Raw genomic sequence first — 22,106 nt, 5'->3', positions numbered from 1 at the left:
TTAATTTTTTTTGGCAAATTTTTTATTTTGTTTTGTCATGACTTAAAATAAAAAAAATCATATTACTCTCAATTTTCACTCTTATACGATCAACCCCTATTTTTCCATCCCGATTAATATTTTTTTATTCTATGCACTGATCCGCAATAAGGTTGCAAGATGGCAATCAAATATTATAATTGTTGTATGATAAATTCTTATTCAGAGTTTATAATTTCAAGTTCCTTTATTTAATGTTTTTTAAATTGAATTTGATCTCCCGTCCTCGCCGGTCGACTACTGATCAACTATCAATCGATCAGCTATCCCCGCCAGGTGTCGCCAGGATGAAGACGAAGCCGGTCTCCTGTCTTACTTACTCACTATACATCATAGATTATACACTTAATATATTTGAGAGCTATACAATACTATACATTTTTCAGCTATGTTTTTTTGGTTTTATTTGTGTATCAATAGTATGTTCAGTAGGTCTGAGAATCGGCTACTATCTATTTTTCATACCCCTAAGTGAAAAGGGTTGTCCACCCCAAACATTTATTTTTTATTTTAATTTTTTGGATATATTTTTTTTGTTTATAATGAGGTATTATGTGGTTAAATGAGGTTTTTTTTTCTACAGTAGAATTTTCCTAGAAATCTTATTTAAGGCAACACAACGTTTGCCGGGTCAGCTAGTATGTATATAAATTATTAATAGCATCTACTTGATTGCTATTAGTAATAGGCTTACTGTTTTCTTTTCAGCGTTCCGTATTTTAATTTTTCTGTCAACTTTGTAGTGACTCATGGAAAAGTGAATATCGTTACAATCTCAACTTTAAGTAATTTATCCACAAGCTTTATATAAAAAGCTAGACTGAATTTCTTCTTTCATAAGTAGACGAGAGTTCACAATCCTTTTGGTGTTACCTAAAAGCACTTTTTGGGGGTTCTGGCTACCATCTTATACTACATATAAATAAAATTGAAGTGTCTGTTTGTAACGTTGAAATAAACGCTTTTTACTACGCCATAAATACTGTTACAATTAAAAATAAACAAAATATTACATTTGAATTTGGAATCTGTCATTTTTATATGATTGCTCATTGAGTCTTCTCATTTTGGCGCCAATACATTGTACAATATTTTGCGGTATTAAAATGGAGTGGGGTGATAAAGAGAACCTAATCGCTGTGATTGCATTACACAAAGTAGGTAAGGAGCCAAATGCAATTTTTAAAACTCTCCATACGCTTGGTATTAGTAAAATGGTTGTGTACCGGGCTATTAATAGGTGCAATGAGACCTCCTCTGTTTGTGACAGAAAAAGATCTGGCCGTCCACGTAGTGTTCGGACAAAAAAGGTGGTCAAAGTAGTAAGGGAAAGAATTCGAAGAAATCCTGTCCGAAAGCAAAATATTTTATCTCGGGAGATGAAGATAGCATAGCATGTCGCGTATTTTAAAAGATGACTTAGGACTTGTAGCCTATAAGAGACGTACTGGTAATTTCTTAACTGATAATTTAAAAGAGAATAGGATGATAAAATCGAAACAACTACTAAAGCGGTACGCAAAGCGAGGTCATAGAAAAATTTTGTTTACGGATGAGAATTTTTTTACAATTGAGTGACATTTTAACAAACAGAATGACCGTATTTATGCTCAAAGCTTTTGACGAGATTTTCACTGATAGATAGCTGATGATCTAAAGAGTAACTTAAGCTACTTTTTTTAGAATAGCTTCGCCCCGCGGCGTCACCCACGGTACTAAAATAACCGCAGGTAACATCGCGGGACTCTGCTATTAATAATAAAATGTAATGTTCCCGAAGCGAAGTGCCGCTAGGGTCGAAGTCGACCGAAGGGTCGCTAGTAAAATATAAAATCGGAGTTTCCATTGTCAAGAAGCTATATAGTAATGTCACTATACAAGCCCTGATGTCGATCCGATGTCAGAGTCGCTAGTGCAGTATGTATGTTAGTAACGTCCATTCCACCTGGCTGAGCCTGAACTCGTCCACCTATCCTGGTTAAGTTGGAAAAGTCATTGGAGTAGCAGGAAACCATCGATCAGAAAACATATTTTCTTTAAGCCTCGTGATTACTACGCAGAGTAGTAGTACCAATCAGTGCAGTGCCCAACACGCTCTATCACGGTAAATATGTTTTTTATTGTGTTTTTTTACTATCACGATTACCTGATCTTATCACGATTATCTATTAAGACTAGTTGGCCCAGCAAACGTTGTTTTGCCATATAAATTATTTCTAGGAAAGATAAATAACCTAGATACCGACTGCAGCGCCATCTGCTGGGCTGATTTGTAAATCTAAACCAGTCTCGAATCCACCTGAAGGTATACAGAAAATTCCTTTAAATTCAGTCCAGCCATTTAGGAGGAGTTCAGTGACAAACACACGCACATAAGAAAATTCTATATATTAATACGTGAAGCAAAAACTTTGTATCCCTTTTTACGTAAATTGCGCGGACAGAGGAGTATGAAAGGGGATGGCCCATTTTAGGCCCAAAGCGGACAATAGATTATAGAAAAAATACTTAGTGCATTAATTTTGTCATTAATAAATATGCATTTACTTTCTTGCAAATAAGCGCCACTACAGTTTACAATAAGTAGTTTAAAAAAAGTAACTCTATTGAAAAAACAAGGATTTTTATTTTTGCGGGAAAAATATTGCCAGCTTCAAAATCTTTTACATATAAAGTAAATATTTTGAGTATATAAATAAAACATATAAATAAATCATTTTAAGTATTATCATTAATCAATCGATTTTAATGAATTTTATGCACATAAAATAACATCGAAGACATACCCATTGGACTTTAACTTGTAACTATACTTGAGACCTTAGAACTTATATCTCAAGGTGGGTGGCGCATTTACGTTGTAGATGTATGTGGGCTCGAGTAACCACTTAGCAACACCAAGGTGGCTGTGAGCTCGTCCACCCATCTAAGCAATAAAAAAAACTTTACTAGTATTGTTATTTAAATATGTACAAATAAAACAAAAACATAAAAAACAATGTATACTCGTAAAAAAAAATTAATATATAAATCAATTATCGGTTATTTAAAAAAGTAATCGATATATGAATTTCATGTAATTATGGTTCTTTATACTGACAACACTGAATTTAATCTGACTGACTGACACTTCGCTTGCTGCTTGTGGTGTTGTGCTTGCGTACAAAATGGATGTGTTTTGATTTTTCTTCGATTTATTTTACTTTTATCAATAACGTTTCATACTACGACTAAAAAACATTGTGTGAATTGTGGTTTTACCCTGACCGAGATTTAAAACCGTGTATATGCTCTCCTTTGCTATTTTTAGATGATACTAATTGTGTATGAAGATGAAGAAAATATAGATATTTAAAGAATTAAGTGTGTTTTTATACCCTATTGGATAAAAATACATTAGGAACATCTTTAACATTAAGAAAAGAAAAGTTCTTGAAGTATCTCACAATCCGACACTTATTTATATAGAAAATTAACCTCAAAACGAGTTTTTATTTTTATTATATTTTTTATAATAGTGGCGTCAATTTCAATATATTTTTTAGATATCCAATACATTTAAGAATTTGAATCAGTACATTTTTATAGTAATATTTGATGTCCATCTTGGGCCTAGCACACTATGGAGAGTGGGCAATCCCCTTTTGCACACTTATAGAGAATATAGAGAAGAAGTGCACAATGCTAATATTTTTTTAAAATAATGCATAAAAGATACATTAAATCAAAAAAGAAAACATTACACACACTACATACCATGTATTTGACGCACACACACATGCATACTATTTATTGTCAAACTCTTATTCTTGACGTTTGTGGTCAAATTGAGAATAGATTAAAGTCTTAGTTTGTCTTTATTAATATTTTTTTATAGAGTAGCCTTGCCGAAAATTGTGATTATATAAGTATAAAATACAATCATAATAGTGTACAAACTTACAATTCCAGTTAATTATAGTCGAATTTCGACTACTGTGGGACCTCTAGTATATTTAAAGATAAAACAACACTTTTTGAGGTTAATCTAGAAAATACCTACAAGTTCCGAGCAACAATATTCAAGGTTTATTGAGATACGCGCTCGTCGGTACTATACTGCGAATTAAAAGAAAGCAGTATCGAAAGATGAGTATCTATGAGAGTAATTTGTCATTAAGAATATTCCTTTTGTAGGCCTTTAACATCTTTGGCCTCCGAGTCACACATATCCCGTGCGCCGCCTGGGTGACCTTCGTAGGTGATCTTCGTAGGAGGTTCAGCTCCTAACTAAAAAAAAAACAGCTACACCATTATCATGTAAAATCCTCTGGGCTTCTTTGTTGTATGTAAAGGTTTCTTTGACAAAAATCTGGACTGAGACACAAAACTGATAATTAAAAATTAGCATTTCTGTGAAAATAATCTAGGTGCAAATTCTTATTGCTCATTGAACATAGTCGTGATGGAAGCTAATCAAATAAAAAAATCTTCGCGTAGTTTCTCAAATTTAATACCAAGTTTTTCAACATTTATTTTCATTTCTCCATTCCCACTCCGTCAAAGGTTGGGATTATTGCTTACGACCCAGTAATTTACTTATGGTTCGAAAATTTCCAAAGATTACGCACTCTTTGCCACCTTCTGCCTTAGACGTTAGAGTTCATTTTGGTTCGTAAATAAATATATTTATTGGAGCGTGGGAATTTGATGTAATGTCGTCGGAATTACTTCGTCTGTCAGCTCTCCGCGTGTTGGTCAAATAAGGTCACCTATTTTTTATGAATTACGTATTTCGGAATTATATTATCACTTATCATATATTTTATGTACATCACTGTATATTAGTTTTATAAGCCCACATCTAGTAGCTTAGGTGTAGCATCTGAGGTTCATGACAAATTCATTGGATGGGTCTCGTTAAAAATTGATACCTTTTTTTTTTATTACCTTTGCAGGCAGACGAGCATACGGCCCACCTGATGGTGAGTGGTTACCGTCGCTCATTGTCGTCAGCAATGCCAGGGGCAGAGCCAAGCCGCTGCCTACCTTCTTTCTTTAATTAATTTCTTATTTAATTTTAATAAATGACTGAAGTAGGTACACATACCTAACAGTATTACTAATATTGTGTGCATTTTAGTTAAATAAATGTATTCTAAAATTGAGTTTAAATAAACTCAAACTCAAACTCAAATCATAAGAAAAATCTTATGAATCCATTTTACTGGTGGTAGGACCTTTTGTGAGTCCGCGCGGGTAGGTACCACCACCCTGCCTATTTCTGCCGTGAAGCAGTAATGCGTTTCGGTTTAAGGGCGGGACAGCCGTTGTAACTATACTTGAGACCTTAGAACTTATATCTCAAGGTGGGTGGCGCATTTACGTTGTGGATGTCTATGAGCTCCAGTTACTACTTAACACCAGGTGGGCTGTGAGATCGTCCACCCATCTAAGCAATAAAAATTTTTTTAGGTCTAATCATTTATTTTAATTTGTATATGATTTTTAGTTATAATAATAACTTTAACTGATTTTAAGTATTATTATTTTGAATATTTTTTGAAAATACTGCGTCACAGCAGCAGATGAGCGACCTATTAAAATGCAACCGATATACCATAAGCAATGTACGCAAGATAAATCATACTTTATTGCACACAATTAACATTGAAAATCAGTCAACAGGCATGACATGCAACAGGTATAATTTGTACAATAGACGGTCTTATCGCAAAAACCCATATCTTCCAAACAACCGTTTTCATTTAGGTCCTTAATAGCATACTTTTTTTTTATTGGTTAGATAGGTAGACGAGCTCACAGCCCACCTGGTGTTAAGTACTTACATATGAGTACTTACATATGACGTATTTATTTGCGATAAAGTACGAGACCAGATACACTGTAACTACTGCTGCAACATTCCCTAAATTCATCCATTAGTCTTCATGACTATTTCAAAGAGGCAACTGGCTAATTCGAATAAAAAAGACTGCGATTCGATTGGTTATGAATTACCCTATATCATGTTCGATCGACGCTAATATAGATTCTACATCAAACGAAATTTGAGAAATGTCTGTTGTATATGAGCCCTAAAGAAACTAAGAAATGGTTATCAAATTTCTAATCAATCGAATCGAATTGTGAAAACGACTCTACGAGTCGTAACATGTTTCTGTTCGATTCTTTAAAGTATATTCCGTTGCTACGACATCAGCAGGTAATCGATACTCTAAGCTTAATTAGATCTCAAAACGATTCGTACAGAGTATCTGATGGCAGACGGAGAATTCCGAAATCAGGATCACTTTATTCTAAATAAATTTAAAGGTAAAGATTTGTAAAAATATTATAATAACATTATTTCTTGGTTTTGAACCGACAGAATATCACTACATAGTATAAAACAAAGTCGCTTTCTCTGTCCTTATATCTGTCCCTATGTATGCTTAAATCTTTAAAGTTACGCAACGGATTTCGATGCGATTTTTTTAATAGATAGAGTGATTGAAGAGGAAGGTTTATATGTACAATAACATCCATTAAATAGTGGAGAAATTAATAATAAATCACAGTTTCCGAAGCGAAGCGAGGGCGGGTCGTTATTAAGAATAATTTCTTAAACACTAGCAACTCGTGTTTTAAGATTAGAACACAATAATTATTATTATATGTAATAATAAAATAATAATTATATGTATATATTTTCTATAATAATGTATTGTCTATGGTACACCGCAACATACCTGCTATATTTTTATATTTTACAGAATTTCTGTAAATTAAACGGTTGTCTGGAAGAGATCGCTTTTAGCGATAAGACCGCCTATTGTACATACGTGCTTTTTGACTGTTTTTTTTTTTAATGTAAATTGTGTTGGTGTGCAATAAAGTGTATTCTCTGTCTCTCTCTCTAATAACTATAAGCATCCAATAAAGAAAGTACGTGTTTAATTTTTCTAATTTTTAAAGTATAAATATGTTTTGCGTTCACGCAAACTGTAAAGTGTTCGAAATGGTAAAATGAAACTAATAAATGGGACATGAAACCGTAAAAAAAGTTTTAATTGTGTCAACGACTCTCGTCAACAGAACAAAATCCTATTACGGTTACTTTTACGTACATCACGTACCGTTTACGGCGCCATCAAGTTTGTATAAGGTTTGTATAACCTAATGAGCTTTTCACTGCAGAAGTAAATACACAGAAAATTTGAGCACCCATTCGCGCGGTCTCTAATGTTATTATTAACTAGCTGTACGTCCGCTTCGCTGGGCATCTAAAATTAATTAACATTATTATTTCTCACCCCCACAAAGATTCTTATCATTAACGCCTCCGCAACTCATATAAATATTAGCCTATCCATTAAGTACATGTATTTTCTATATGGAGACCAAGTTTCAAGTCAATCGGATGCATGGTTCAGTCGTTAGAACGGAACATCCGTACATACCACTGTAGATTTATATATTAGTATAAATAAGTTACAAATTATCTCAATGTCGAATTGTCCATTGAGCGCTTGATTATGAATTAACACTATTGTGTATCTAATGAAAGTATTTACAAATATTTACGTACAGAAAAGTTGTTATTACATAAAATTAATATGGAAGAACAATGAAATTGAATATGAATAAAAAAAATGTAATATCTATTACTGAATTGGTTGCTACTTGTTTATTTAGGGCACCTAATTGAAATTATGAAAAACAATTAGCAACAAGCCTCGTTGAGGAAACAAAAATATATTATTAATTTTAGATATAGATATTTAGTATAGATATAGACGAACTATACACGTATCATTACGATGAAATCAAATTGTTTCTGTCAGAATTTTCCATAAATTGCTAAACAAAATTCGCGCTCATTAATTTTCCAACTGCGTAAACATCGTGGATAACATTTGTAATTTTCTCCATACGCAAACCGTTATCTTTTTTAATAAAATTTGTCTCTCGTAATGTCTGAATCGGAATCGTAATACAATAAAATTTGATTGGATTATGTTATGTTGATTTGAATATTTTATGTTGCGATATTAAACCATATTTTTGTTTTTGTGAATACAATAAAGTTTCAGAATTACGTTGATGCTCGAACATTGATTAAGGCGCTCAATTTTTATGAAAATGTGTTTTTATTTTTATTTCGATAATTTATTATTGCGTATTTGAAGGAAAATCGGTAATATATCATTATTTAAGTGAATCCCTATTTTAAGCAAAAGCTTTCAAACTATCAGATACATATTAACTATATAGTTAGGCTTACACCACGTAAAAGAAAAGGTATTCGTGTAAATAGAATGAATATTGATTTTAGCTGTGAACTTGAAAAGTAATTTAAAACATTAAAATTGCAAAATTACTTTTATACATACAGACATAAGCTGCAGAATTTTCCGCAACATTAAATCTAAGGCTTAAAATCATCTCAAACAAAACGAGGTGAATCTGTTTATTCAAGACTCCGGTATTCCGGAAAGTGGATTATAATTTGTAAGTCTATGAATAAATGAATAAAATAATATGGAAAAAATGTTCCGTATTGAGGTCCCTTCGGCATTCAGATAGATATGGAAGTGACACGATGGAGTTAATAATGTAAGATTGTATTTATGTATGCCACAACAAAATATTGTAAATAAAAACAATGGCTTTCGGCTTACTTACTTTAGGGATATATTCGAAAACTAAGAGGTAAAAATACAGTGACATGTCCATATCCTCCTTGGATATTAGGCATAAGTCATAGACATTGACAATGTTCGTGAGCGCTGTGAACACTTGCCATCAGTTGGGCAGTATGATCTGCCTACAAGGGCAACGAAAATGAAGAAAAAAAAGATGTGTGGTGTCGTGGGACACCGGATAGGAAGAAAATAATTATTCGGGTATACATTTTTTATTGATAAAAATAAAACAAAACTACTTACAAAGTTATCAACTTTATTATTATTCACAATGATTTATAAAAAATATATAATAAAAATATGCTATTTTTTGTACGTTATTACAAAGTTAAGTCGCACACTGTGTGCATTACTAATTTGTACTTTATTACAAAGTTAAGCCGTACACTGTGCATTACTAATAAAAATCTTACGTTACGGACGTTTTTTCCCGGTTAGGGTAACCCTCCACATCGCCCCATAAGGAACTTCGTTCCAAAAAATATCAATAATTTCGTCAAGTATGTAATTTTTTTTTTCATTATAAATATAAAAATAATGTTATCAGATCAAAGCCAACCACAACAAATCAACTTATACTTTCTAAGCCTCAAACGAAGTCAAAGAACAACAAAATTTAATCATAATGTGTTTAATCATTAATTAATATTCGATATTCGATAGCAATAATGTATCAAAACAACTTCGTGTAAACAATATACAGGGCGCACAAAGCCACTGTAGTTCCCGCTACGAAGGCCAAATTCCACAGAGTTTCACTCAAACACAGTTCGCCTCCGTAAATTTTACATCTGAAACAATACAAGGCGATCGATCAATATTACATTAATTATGGTGTTGGCTTTTGTTAATCTACCTTCTATTTAAACGGACTTCTATTGGGACTGGATCAATTGAGGTCTAACTTGTGCACGTGCAGGCGATATTTACAGAGTCCCGTTTGGGGTTTAGGTGGGTAGAATTCTTAGTTAATTGCGACTCAGAATATCGGTTTATTAAGTGCATTGATTATTGAACTAATAAGCAGAACTTTAGCTTCTAATTTAAAAAGTGTTCGTTGGGGAACGAACGTGTATAATTACATACGGTTTAAGATACAAGGAACTCCATGAAATGTAGATAAAAATAAGGCAATTAATTAAATCTTCCTTTGTACTGCTTAACATTCGAATAAATTCTGTTTATGAGTGTGGTTTGTTATTTGTTGTTCGTATTCACGGGATATTTTACTCCGAACTTAAAAAAAAGGCAAACACACCATTTCCACAATATCTATAATGTGTACAATGTTATAGTATAAACTAAAAAGAGTAAACAACGCTAGGAACTACAAGATACAAATTAAAACTAAAATATTACGTTTTACAATCAACTTAAATCGACGCGCGCGAATCTTGTAGCATGACGTCACCGGACACCTGCGCATTCGGGAACTCCGATCGCATCCGATGACGCCCGAGTGTGACCGAATGTTGCACGCCACATGATTAATGTTATATTGTGTTTAAAGAAAGCCGATCATATGGCACATCTGATGGTAAGTGAACATCGTTGCATCAAGGTCGGTGGCCAATACTGAAGGCTGTCGTTGTATTTGCCGTCGTACAAGCGTGTACAAAACGTTGTCTACTCTATCACATTATGTTTACAGTCTGGTAGCCGAGCCAGCTGGAGCCAATCGCTTTGACCAGGTCATCGGTCCACCGACGAGGTGATCACCAGATGGATGCGAAAGGCAAGTGACCGAAGAGAATGGGATGCATTCGAACAGACCTACATTCAGCATTGGGCTGACATGGGTTGAAGAAGAGAGCCGAGTAAACCGTTCGTTCATTTTTATATTGACTAGGGCTATTGTCAGTATCAAAAGTACGCGGCTTTGTTTAAATATAACCGTCCAACGTATCGTTAAAGTTTGATAAACAGTAGCAACGTTACGCTCGACCCTGCAATTTAAAACAATCAAACGCCACAGAAAGATAACAATGTCACACCTCAAACCAAAGTATCCCATGGAAACAAAGGTAACAGCAGCGATGCAAACAGCCCCTTTAATGACGGCCTCGATCAAACCTCTTATAACAGCTTCTAATATATTGTGAATTAAATTAACAAGCTTCTTAATTACAGCTATAAACGCCTCCATTAAACAAGCCCGACTTCATTCCGTTGTAAATCTGAAATTCAATCGAATATTATGTTGTAAAGTCTTTTATCTCTACAAATGTTTCACTTTACGAAATATCGGGTAATATTTTGTACATTGTGAAATTATAATATTTTTCGTTCGTGTTTTAATTGAAATTTTGTAAATATTTGGGAATAAATTTTAACTAGGTATCATCTTTGTGCTTAGTGCGAGTTTTGTAACGTTCTCGATATCGTAAAAGTTAACTAAAATTTGTGTGCAGTTGGAACAGCGCCCCTAGCAACAAACGTAGGCAAAAGTTGCAACTCCATACAAATTTGAGTTAACTTTTACGCTATCGAGAACGTTAAAAACTCGCAATAAGCAAACTGAAAAGAAAAGAGTGTATATTACAAAAGTAGTCATAGCCCTAAATCGAATAGCACGATAACTGCAAGGATAAATAATTATTTCAAACTAGCTGATCCGGCAGACTTCGTAGTGCCTCAATCGATAAATAAAAGACCTAAACTTTTGTATAAAATAATCTTAAAACAAACAAAAGGAATCCGTCCGACGGGGGACACATCAAAGGAAAAACAAAATTGTTTATTTTTATTCAATTCTGAGCGTTTTCATATTTATCTACCTTTTAAACCTTCTCTGGACTTCCACAAATAATTAAAGACCTAGATTAGCCAAATCGTTTTCCAGTCGTTTTCGAGTTTTAGCGAGACTAACGAACAGCAATTCATATATATATTCTTAGAGAATTTGTCACTACCCGGCCCCTCTACTCAGTGACGTCAGGCGGTGGGGCGAGAGTCACGTCATCGCGCCAGGTGCCTATAAATAGCAACGCCTTTGCTCGAAACATTCATCATTCCGATAGAGGCACCCGTCACGTGCGGACGTGCTCATCGTCCACTCGATCGCCCGGTCTTTGTTCGCCCGGCTTTTGTTAGCCCGGCCATTGTTCGCGCGGCCTGTGTTTGTGGTACATCTGTCGACTAAGTGCTCTTTCTGGAAGTTTTTATTTGTTTTGTTTCCTTTTGTTGTTTCTGTGTTCGTGGTACATCTGCCGACAAAGTGGTTTCCTGCAAGTATTTATTTGTTTTGTTTCTTTTCGTAATTTCTGTTTTGTTGTGCTTTTTCTTTGTCCTATAGTAATCGCGCCGCATTGCCACCTGTGTTCAATAGAACCGCTCAGGTCCGAGAAGTTGGGGCCTCGCCGCAAGGCGAGTGTTTTCAAGACCCGGGGCCGCCCCACCTGGGTACTCAGCGATCATGGACGCTGTATTCGCGGAATTCCTCCGACTTCGCCACCCACAGCTCGCCTCGGAGTTTCTGGCCTTCAAGGCCAATCACACTGCGAGCCCTCTCGAGGACTCCGCCGCGCTCGCTGCTCCTGCGTCGCCTGTACCTGCGTGCAGAGCTTCTGCATTGAGCACCGCAGCCTCTGTCGTGCCTGCCGCTCCCGTGTCGCCTATACTGGCGAGAAAAGCTGCTGCGTCGTCCGCCGTGACCATCGTTTCAGCTGAGCGATCATCCGCGGCCTCCGTCGCGCCCTCTAAAACACCTACACTTGCTCGTAGGTCGCCTGCACCCGCCTCCTCGTGCTCCGACTCTGACTCGGACATGGAGGTCGACCTCGCCCCCGCCGCATCGACGGATGGATTCACCCTGGTACAGAAGGGTAAGAAGCGTGCCGCGGAGTCTCGAGCTCCCGCGGCCGCTAAAATTAGCAAAGCCGTGAACGCGTCGCGCCCCCGCCCTCAGACTCCCGTTGCGCCCCCAGCCCGTGCCACTCCGTCGCCGCGTCCGGTGGCACAAAATAAAACCCAGACCCCTCCCCCGGTTATCCTTCAGGAGAAGGCAGCTTGGGATCGAGTTTGCCTGGCCCTTAAGGCCAAAAATATAAATTTCACGAATGCCCGTAACCTCGCGAACGGCATTCAAATTAAGGTTCAAACACCCGACGACCATAGGGCCCTCTCTTCTTACCTCCGTAAGGAGCGTATAAGTTTCCATACGTATACGCTCCAGGAGGAGCGCGAACTCCGCGTTGTAATACGCGGAATCCCTAAAGAGTTAGATGTAGAGCTCGTAAAAGCCGACCTGTTAGAACAAGGCCTACCAGTGAATTCTGTGCACCGTATGCACACCGGTCGCGGTAGGGAGCCATATAATATGGTTCTAGTCGCTCTCCAGCCTACCCCCGAGGGTAAGAAAATCTTTAACACACAGACCGTCTGTAGGCTCTCTGGTATCGCTGTCGAAGCCCCCCATAAAAAAGGCACTCCTAGCCAGTGCCATAACTGTCAATTGTACGGGCACTCTTCCCGTAACTGTCACGCGCGCCCCCGATGTGTTAAGTGTTTGGGCGATCACGCCACGGCCCTCTGCGCTCGCGACCAAAAAACCGCGACGGAACCGCCTAGCTGCGTCCTGTGTCGAACACAGGGTCACCCCGCGAATTACCGTGGTTGCCCCCGAGCCCCTAAAATAAATCGCCGCGTCGCCCGCCAAAACCGCCTCCGAGCTTCCGGCCCAGACATCAAAGCCTCGGCACCCTCTGCGTCGCAGGCTAAGCCAGCGTTCGTTCCGGCGGCGGTGCCCAGTGTCTCGGCCTGGGCAAAACCGCTGCCGTACACGAACACGGCTACAACTCCCTCCTCCGCGATTCGTCCCGCCCCCGCGACTCGTCCCTCTCCCGCGACTTGCCCTCCGACCGCGTCCGACAATCTCGCTTTAGCGATCGACTTCTTTCAGTCGATCAACTTTGAGCGCGTTAACGCTTTGGGCGACGCCATTCGCGCTGCCTCCACTGCACAACACTTTATCGCCGTTGTGCAGGAATACGCTGACGTATACGCGTCGTTAAATACGTACGTCCTCCCCTCACTCCGCCGGTAATCAATGGCGTATATTAGTAGAATAAAGCCCTTATCCGTAACGATAGGATTTTTTAACGCTTACGGTCTCGCAAATCAACGTGATCAGGTTTCTGACTTTTTGCGTGACCACCAAATTGATTTCTTTTTAGTGCAGGAGACCCTACTTAAGCCCGCGCGCCGTGACCCTAAAATCGCGAACTATAACATGGTCAGGAACGACAGGCTCTCTGCCCGTGGTGGTGGTACCGTCATTTACTATAGAAGAGCCCTGCATTGCGTCCCGCTCGATCCTCCCGCGCTCGCTAATATCGAAGCATCAGTGTGCCGAATCTCACTGACGGGACACGCGCCGATCGTTATCGCGTCCGTTTATCTTCCACCGGATAAAATCGTTCTAAGCAGTGATATCGAGGCGCTGCTCGGTATGGGGAGCTCTGTCATTCTGGCGGGCGACCTAAATTGTAAACACATCAGGTGGAACTCACACACCACAACCCCGAATGGCAGGCGGCTTGACGCGTTAGTCGATGATCTCGCCTTCGATATCGTCGCTCCGCTAACCCCGACTCACTACCCGCTAAATATCGCGCATCGCCCGGATATACTCGACATAGCGTTATTAAAAAACGTAACTCTGCGCTTACACTCGATCGAAGTAGTTTCAGAGTTAGATTCAGACCACCGTCCCGTCGTTATGAAGCTCGGTCGCGCTCCCGATTCCGTTCCCGTCACGAGGACTGTGGTGGATTGGCACACGCTGGGCATCAGCCTGGCTGAATCTGATCCACCATCGCTCCCGTTTAACCCGGACTCTATCCCGTCTCCTCAGGATACCGCTGAAGCCATAGACATCTTAACGTCACACATCACCTCGACATTAGATAGGTCATCGAAACAAGTTGTAGCGGAGGACTTCCTTCACCGCTTCAAATTGTCCGACGATATTAGGGAACTTCTTAGAGCTAAGAACGCCTCGATACGCGCCTACGACAGGTATCCTACCGCGGAAAATCGTATTCGAATGCGTGCCCTACAACGCGACGTAAAGTCTCGCATCGCCGAAGTCCGAGATGCCAGATGGTCTGATTTCTTAGAAGGACTCGCGCCCTCCCAAAGGTCTTACTACCGCTTAGCTCGTACTCTCAAATCGGATACGGTAGTAACTATGCCCCCCCTCGTAGGCCCCTCAGGCCGACTCGCGGCGTTCGATGATGACGAAAAAGCAGAGCTGCTGGCCGATACATTGCAAACCCAGTGCACGCCCAGCACTCAATCCGTGGACCCTGTTCATGTAGAATTAGTAGACAGTGAGGTAGAACGCAGAGCCTCCTTGCCACCCTCTGATGCGTTACCACCCGTCACCCCGATGGAAGTTAAAGACTTGATCAAAGACCTACGTCCTCGCAAGGCTCCCGGTTCCGACGGTATATCCAACCGCGTTATTAAACTTCTACCCGTCCAACTCATCGTGATGTTGGCATCTATTTTCAATGCCGCTATGGCGAACTGTATCTTTCCCGCGGTGTGGAAAGAAGCGGACGTTATCGGCATACATAAACCCGGTAAACCAAAAAATGATCCGACGAGCTACCGCCCGATTAGCCTCCTCATGTCTCTAGGCAAACTGTATGAGCGTCTGCTCTACAAACGCCTCAGAGACTTCGTCTCATCCAAGGGCATTCTTATCGATGAACAATTCGGATTCCGTACAAATCACTCATGCGTTCAACAGGTGCACCGCCTCACGGAGCACATTCTTGTGGGGCTTAATCGACCAAAACCGTTATACACGGGAGCTCTCTTCTTCGACGTCGCAAAAGCGTTCGACAAAGTCTGGCACAATGGTTTGATTTTCAAACTATTCAACATGGGCGTGCCGGATAGTCTCGTGCTCATCATACGGGACTTCTTGTCGAACCGCTCTTTTCGATATCGAGTCGAGGGAACCCGCTCCTCCCCACGACCTCTCACAGCTGGAGTCCCGCAAGGCTCTGTCCTCTCACCCCTCCTATTTAGCTTATTCGTCAACGATATTCCCCGGTCGCCGCCGACCCATTTAGCTTTATTCGCCGACGACACGACTGTTTACTATTCTAGTAGAAATAAGTCCCTAATCGCGAAGAAGCTTCAGAGCGCAGCCCTAGCCCTAGGACAGTGGTTCCGAAAATGGCGCATAGACATCAACCCAGCGAAAAGTACTGCGGTGCTATTTCAGAGGGGAAGCTCCACACGGATTTCCTCCCGGATTAGGAGGAGGAATCTCACACCCCCGATTACTCTCTTTAGACAACCCATACCCTGGGCCAGGAAGGTCAAGTACCTGGGCGTTACCCTGGATGCATCGATGACATTCCGCCCGCATATAAAATCAGTCCGTGACCGTGCCGCGTTTATTCTCGGTAGACTCTACCCCATGATCTGTAAGCGGAGTAAAATGTCCCTTCGGAACAAGGTGACACTTTACAAAACTTGCATAAGGCCCGTCATGACTTACGCGAGTGTGGTGTTCGCTCACGCGGCCCGCACACACATAGACACCCTCCAATCCCTACAATCCCGCTTTTGCAGGTTAGCTGTCGGGGCTCCGTGGTTCGTGAGGAACGTTGACCTACACGACGACCTGGGCCTCGAATCAATTCGGAAATACATGAAGTCAGCGTCGGAACGATACTTCGATAAGGCTATGCGTCATGATAATCGCCTTATCGTAGCCGCCGCTGACTACTCCCCGAATCCTGATCATGCAGGAGCCAGTCACCGTCGACGCCCTAGACACGTCCTTACGGATCCATCAGATCGAATAACCTTTGCATTAGATGCCTTCAGCTCTAATACTAGGGGCAGGCTTAGGGACCCCGGTAACCGTACTCGTCGAACTCGACAAAGAGGTCGACGTGCAACCTAACCCATGCATCAGCCCGCTGAGTTTCTCGCCGGATCTTCTCAGCGGGTCGCGATTCCGATCCGGTAGTAGATTCATTCGCGAAACAATTGCTCTTGAGTTGTTAGGTCTCCTTCGGAGGCGCTCGGGCAGTTGTTAGCAAATCCCACCCCTCTTGGCTGAGCCTTTGCTCGCCCACCTGGTGAAACTGGAAAGGCCTTCGGGCCACCAGTAAACTTTCAATCATAAAAAAAAAAAAAAAAAAAAAAAAAAAAACATTCATTCGATCGGCGGCGTTCGTGAGAGAAGGTAGTCGTGGACATGGTGTGCGTGAGTCATTGTTTTAAGTCTCTGTAAACGTGTCCCAACTGTAATTTTTTTTAAATGGTTCTTCTTCTGATTTTTAATAATATATATATAGATTAAGAGTAATCCCTTTATTAAAATAATTTATTCCTGAAATCCGTTTCTCCTGCTGTAGGTCGTGGTGTGCGACGGACAAAAAGGATATAACATTGTGAAATGTCGTAATTCAGTCGATTAAGTCGAGAAGTCAATAGATTTTCTCACTTACCGGTTCTAGTGCAAATTCACGGATCGGTATACCATCATACTATTTTTTTTTGCGAATCATCCTTGCGTTCTTATCTGGGCGGTGTGATAGTAATATTACAACACTATAAAGAGCCCCATATCGTGTTTCAGAATTATCTTTATATCTGTGGGCTCTAGTAACCCTTCGACGACTGGGGAATCATGAGGCGCTATCGCTGCAAGAAAACTCGCCAAAACGACAATAAAGATTAACAATAAACACAAAATCATTTAATCACTACACAAACAGGAATTCTCTGTACACAATAATGAAACAATGATGTTTGTAGGTAACTATCATATCCTTGCAATTGTCGTGAGTATATTAAACGCATAATATATTTATATATTAATACGTGAAGCAAAAACTTTGTGTGCCTTTTTACGAAAATTGCGCGGACGGAGGAGTATGAAATTTTCCACACATAAAGAGATTATAGAGAAGAAGTGCACAATGCTAATTTTTTTTTTAATAATGTATAATATATACATAAATCAATAAAGAAAACGTTACACACACTACATACCATGTATTTGACCCACACACGCATGCATACTATTTATTGTCAAACTTTTGTTCTCGACGTCTGTTGTCAAATTGAGAATAAATTAAATATTGTTTGTCTTTGTTAATATTTTTTATAGTATAGTCTTGGCGAAATATGTAATTATAAAAGTATAAAATACAATCATAATAGTGTACAAACTTACAATTCCAATTAATTATAGTCGAATTTCGACTACTGCGGGACCTCTAATATTTATAATAATGAAACAGTACGTGTTTATTCAATTACGTCCTACATTTATAAAGGTTCCATTGTAATATCCTTTGAGGTGAATCATAGAAAATACATTAGAAGTGAAGTAAATGTATTCACTATTTGATACTGTAAGGACGATAATTCAAATTTTAGGTTGATTGACTAACGTCAAATTTGAGCTTAAGAAAAGCGATAAGATTATTTAAAAAGTTTATAATGGAACAGCTAGTAACACTCTATAGTTGATTGGATGTCTCATTTACTTACTGAAAGAATACGGTGTACATTTTATATACTTTTTACGTGTCACGTTTTCGAAGTGTATTATTGTGGTTGTCTCACGTATGAATGTTTTGGGGCAAAACGACAGGATGTCTGCACTTATCCATGCTAGGTTACATGCTAACTTGACTCAAATTTAGGTGTTGTAACACGGCCTAATACCTATAATATGGCCAACGATCGCAGTACGCTGTTATAATATTCTTAGTAAGTTGCTGTTTCTGGTGAATCTCTTAGTCGTCTCTTATGATAACCACGAGTAGAGATGGAGTGACGCTTCTAGACCTTTCAAATATTTCTTTTGTATATCGATGACACACACAAGAATTTCAACTTTTTAAATATACATATTTTAAACGTAAAACAGAAACCGTGCAACCTTGTAAAAGATCAGGGCTTTATATAATTCCTACGAATAAATTGTATATTTTAGTGAGTAACGACAAGAAGGTATGTGATTGAGAAAAATAATCAGTTAACAATTATCAATAAATCATAATAATATTATAATTGAACAATTAACCGGAAAATTTGAAGACCCACCTAGCTTTATGAAATTACATAATTCACAAAATTTATGACTGTTTTATCCGATTAAATGCATTTATCATTCAATTAATTCGGATTGAAACGGTGGATTGGATTGCACGGAATTTTAGAAAACATTTAATGTCTAAGTTTTCTAAAATATGTAGATTGTTGAAATGATTTCACGTTAAAGAAAGTAGCCCTTTATCAGTTAAACCCTTTTAGAGTTGTCATAATCAAAATTTCGTCCGTTGCTAATACAGGTGCTATTTGACAATTTTACCACTTTCTCCTCATTTTTTGTTATATATAGCTTTAAATATTAAAGGAATTTAACCAAATCGGTCTATTGTTATACAAAAATAAAAACCCATAAAATATCATAAAAATTTAAGTTACGAGATCACAACAAAAAGTAGTATATTCTGTAAGAGACAATCTTATGAAGTTTTTTTTTTTTAAATGGAGATATTATAAATGGGCCACAAACCTGTCCAGCTTCACCGGGACGGAGAGTGAGCAGAGGCTTAGTTAGAAGCTAGGGTTTGCCCTCGGCTTCTCAAATGCTCCAAAGGAGGAAGGAGACCTCTTAATCAAAGAACAGCTGCTTCGCCAGTGAATCTACTACTCCCAGATTGCTACTTTACCTTCCCAGCCCAAGATCGTGGTTCACTTTAAATACAAAATAAGTAATGCTGTACAAAAAAGTTTTACTATATTATTAATAAGGCCCGTTAAAGTTTGTGTACAACAATACATTAAATCACAAGTTTTTGAAGTTATTCAATAATTATTCAAAGAAACCACTTCGAAGCTTTATAATAGTTAAAGAAAATTAGTTTCAATTTGAATACTAACATTTCAAATGTGTTTCTACACTTTTCAAACGTTGGTTTCCTAATACCTTGCGGTAATAATTTTGTTGGGTAACTTCGAAATTTAAAGGGTATTTGTGATTCATGACTGGTTTCTTTGTATCTTGGTTTCATGAACTTAATTTCATGCGTCACTTCACTTTTCTAAATAAAACATTGAACCTTATTAAAACTAACCTATTGCTTATTAAAGCTAAAGCTTTTACGTGTTAGTAAGTCGATGTCACGGTATCGGAGCTCAAATAATGCATTTTTTTTTTGAATACACATTGACAAAATTAAGTAAGAAAAATTATAAATTTATATGTGCGGTGTGCTCTAGCGTAAATATTTATTTATTACTGGTAGTAGGACCTCTTGTGAGTCCGCACGGGTAGGTACCACCACCCTGCCTATTTCTGCCCTGAAGCAGCAATGCGTTTCGGTTTGGAAGGGTCGGGCAGCCGTTGTAACTAAGCTGAGACTTTAGAACTTATATCTCAAGGTGGGTGGCGGTATTGACGTTGTAGATGTCTTTAGGCTACGATAACCACTTAACACCAGGTGAGCCGTGAGCTCGTCCACCCACCTAAGCAATAAAAAAAATAAAAACTTTACCGCGTGTCTTAAATTGGGTGGAACGCTTTTACATTATCATGTTCGAGGGCTATGTAATGCATATGTACAAAGTAGTTAAGTGGTGTTAACAAAGTTAAAATTTTCCACCGAGCGGGTGAAATTGCTTAGTAGAACAAACGATGGTCTTGTTGTGTTTCAGAACTTCTATATATGGACAATTATCTTGAAATTCTGGCATCTGTCAAATATTTTGAATTCTATGATGCCTGTATGATGTTTAAGATGTTAAGATGTGTACCCAAACAGAATAATCAATTGTAATGCCTGAAGTCAGCAGTGAGCTTGTAACCTGTACGATAGCTCAGTTTTATTTAAAAATTGAAGCCCTTAAATCGAATATAAGCCATACTCGTATAATAATCGCAGTACCAGAAATGGTAATAATTAAAAATCTCGAAACTAAATCCTGAAATAAATTACTCTGAATAAAATAGCAGGATAGCTGTTATTCCATTTAAATTGCCATTTCGAAGTAAAGTAAATGCGGACAGAAAACTTCCGTTTATACCCAGATTATTCCTACATGCAATTTAACAGTTCCACTAACGACAAAATCTATCGTAAAAACATTATATTCGACGATAAAAGATAAAAAACAAGCAAAAATGCTCCCAGAAAATCGGCCAGTTTCAACACAAAAGGATTAAGAGAGAAGCGTTATTGATGACAGTCTTCAGATATTGATGGCCCTTTAATGGTTCACAAATCGACGTGGGGAGGACTTGATACACGGAACGCTTTAAGTAATATTATCCTCAAATAAATATAAGAAAGTTGAGTTAACTGTTCTATTTTTAGTAGTCCATAAAACCTTTTGCAAAATACTACACGATTACCAATCGGTATATATATCGGTATATATTTTTTTTGTAATTAACTCAAAACGTTTCATCTCCATTCGTGAACACAAAAAATGTAATTTTGTTATTTATGAAGCGTTTTGTTTTTGTAGGAAAAATACTGCTTCATCCTTTACATTTTAAGCCAAACAGAATTTTTTGGGTCAAAAAAATGTATCGTTATCTCGAGATTTGGTGGTTTATTAGTCTAGAGATTTGTTTTAACTATACGAGTTTCGTAGATGTTCTTATAAGTTCACACTTGTCTTTGCATGCGACATTATGTTCTCTGTTGAAATCGCGCTTTAATCTAATGCCGGCCACTCACATGCGCGCAAATATTCGTACATTGTATGAATGTTTGCGCGCATGTAAAGGGCCGTCAAACATACATTCGCAAACTTAGCGGCTGTGCAAATGGGTTCGGTACTCAATTTGCGAACCCGTTTGCGCTTCCTCCTACACTTGTTTACGAATGTCTCACGAATTTCTCCTCCTTTTTAATTCGTCAATAGAACATTGAAGAGAAAAAGAGTTTTGAATTCTTTCCCAGACATCATTAACAGCCATGCTGTTTTATGGGATTTCTTTTGATGAAGATACGCTACACAGTAGACGTCACTATCTATGAAAATAGCGAAACGTCCGTTGCCTTCGCAATCCGGGGCGCAACTGGTCACACGAATGTGTGGAAGACTACGCGAAGGATCGCGGTTCGCGCGCTTTGATGTTTGTTAAAAAGCCGACACAGCTTGGAAAACCACGAATGCAGCGAAAACTTTGCATAATCATTTGCAAATGTCGTCCTACACTTGCGGGTTTGCGTATTCGTGCGAATGTGAGTGACCGGTATAACCCTCAATTTTTCAATTCTTACATTAAACAGTTTAAATATTCACACCCCATTGTTATTACCTCACACACGTACTTGATTTTTGGAAGGCGTCCAATTTTACAAGAAAGCTGGGTTTACA

General features: G+C 38.5%; 1 long non-coding RNA gene across 3 annotated transcripts; it reads right to left on the bottom strand.

Moving 5' to 3' along the window:
- Positions 1 to 9,341: 9,341 nt before the first annotated feature.
- LOC134200580 (uncharacterized) lies at positions 9,342 to 18,132 on the bottom strand. Of its 3 annotated transcripts, XR_009975557.1 has the most exons (4): positions 17,938 to 18,132; positions 17,207 to 17,402; positions 10,721 to 10,903; positions 9,342 to 9,517 (listed from the first exon to the last, which is right to left on the bottom strand). It is a non-coding gene; the product is annotated as an uncharacterized LOC134200580 (long non-coding RNA). The 3 variants fall into 3 exon arrangements; XR_009975556.1 differs by lacking the exon at positions 17,207 to 17,402; XR_009975555.1 differs by lacking the exon at positions 17,938 to 18,132 and having other exon boundaries at positions 17,207 to 17,918.
- Positions 18,133 to 22,106: the final 3,974 nt, after the last annotated feature.

Source organism: Bombyx mori, chromosome 18 (assembly GCF_030269925.1).
Source record: "Bombyx mori chromosome 18, ASM3026992v2".
Classification (NCBI taxonomy): Eukaryota; Metazoa; Arthropoda; class Insecta; order Lepidoptera; family Bombycidae; genus Bombyx; species Bombyx mori.
Note: the sequence above shows the minus strand (reverse complement) of the source record. Positions and strands in the feature narration are given on the sequence as shown.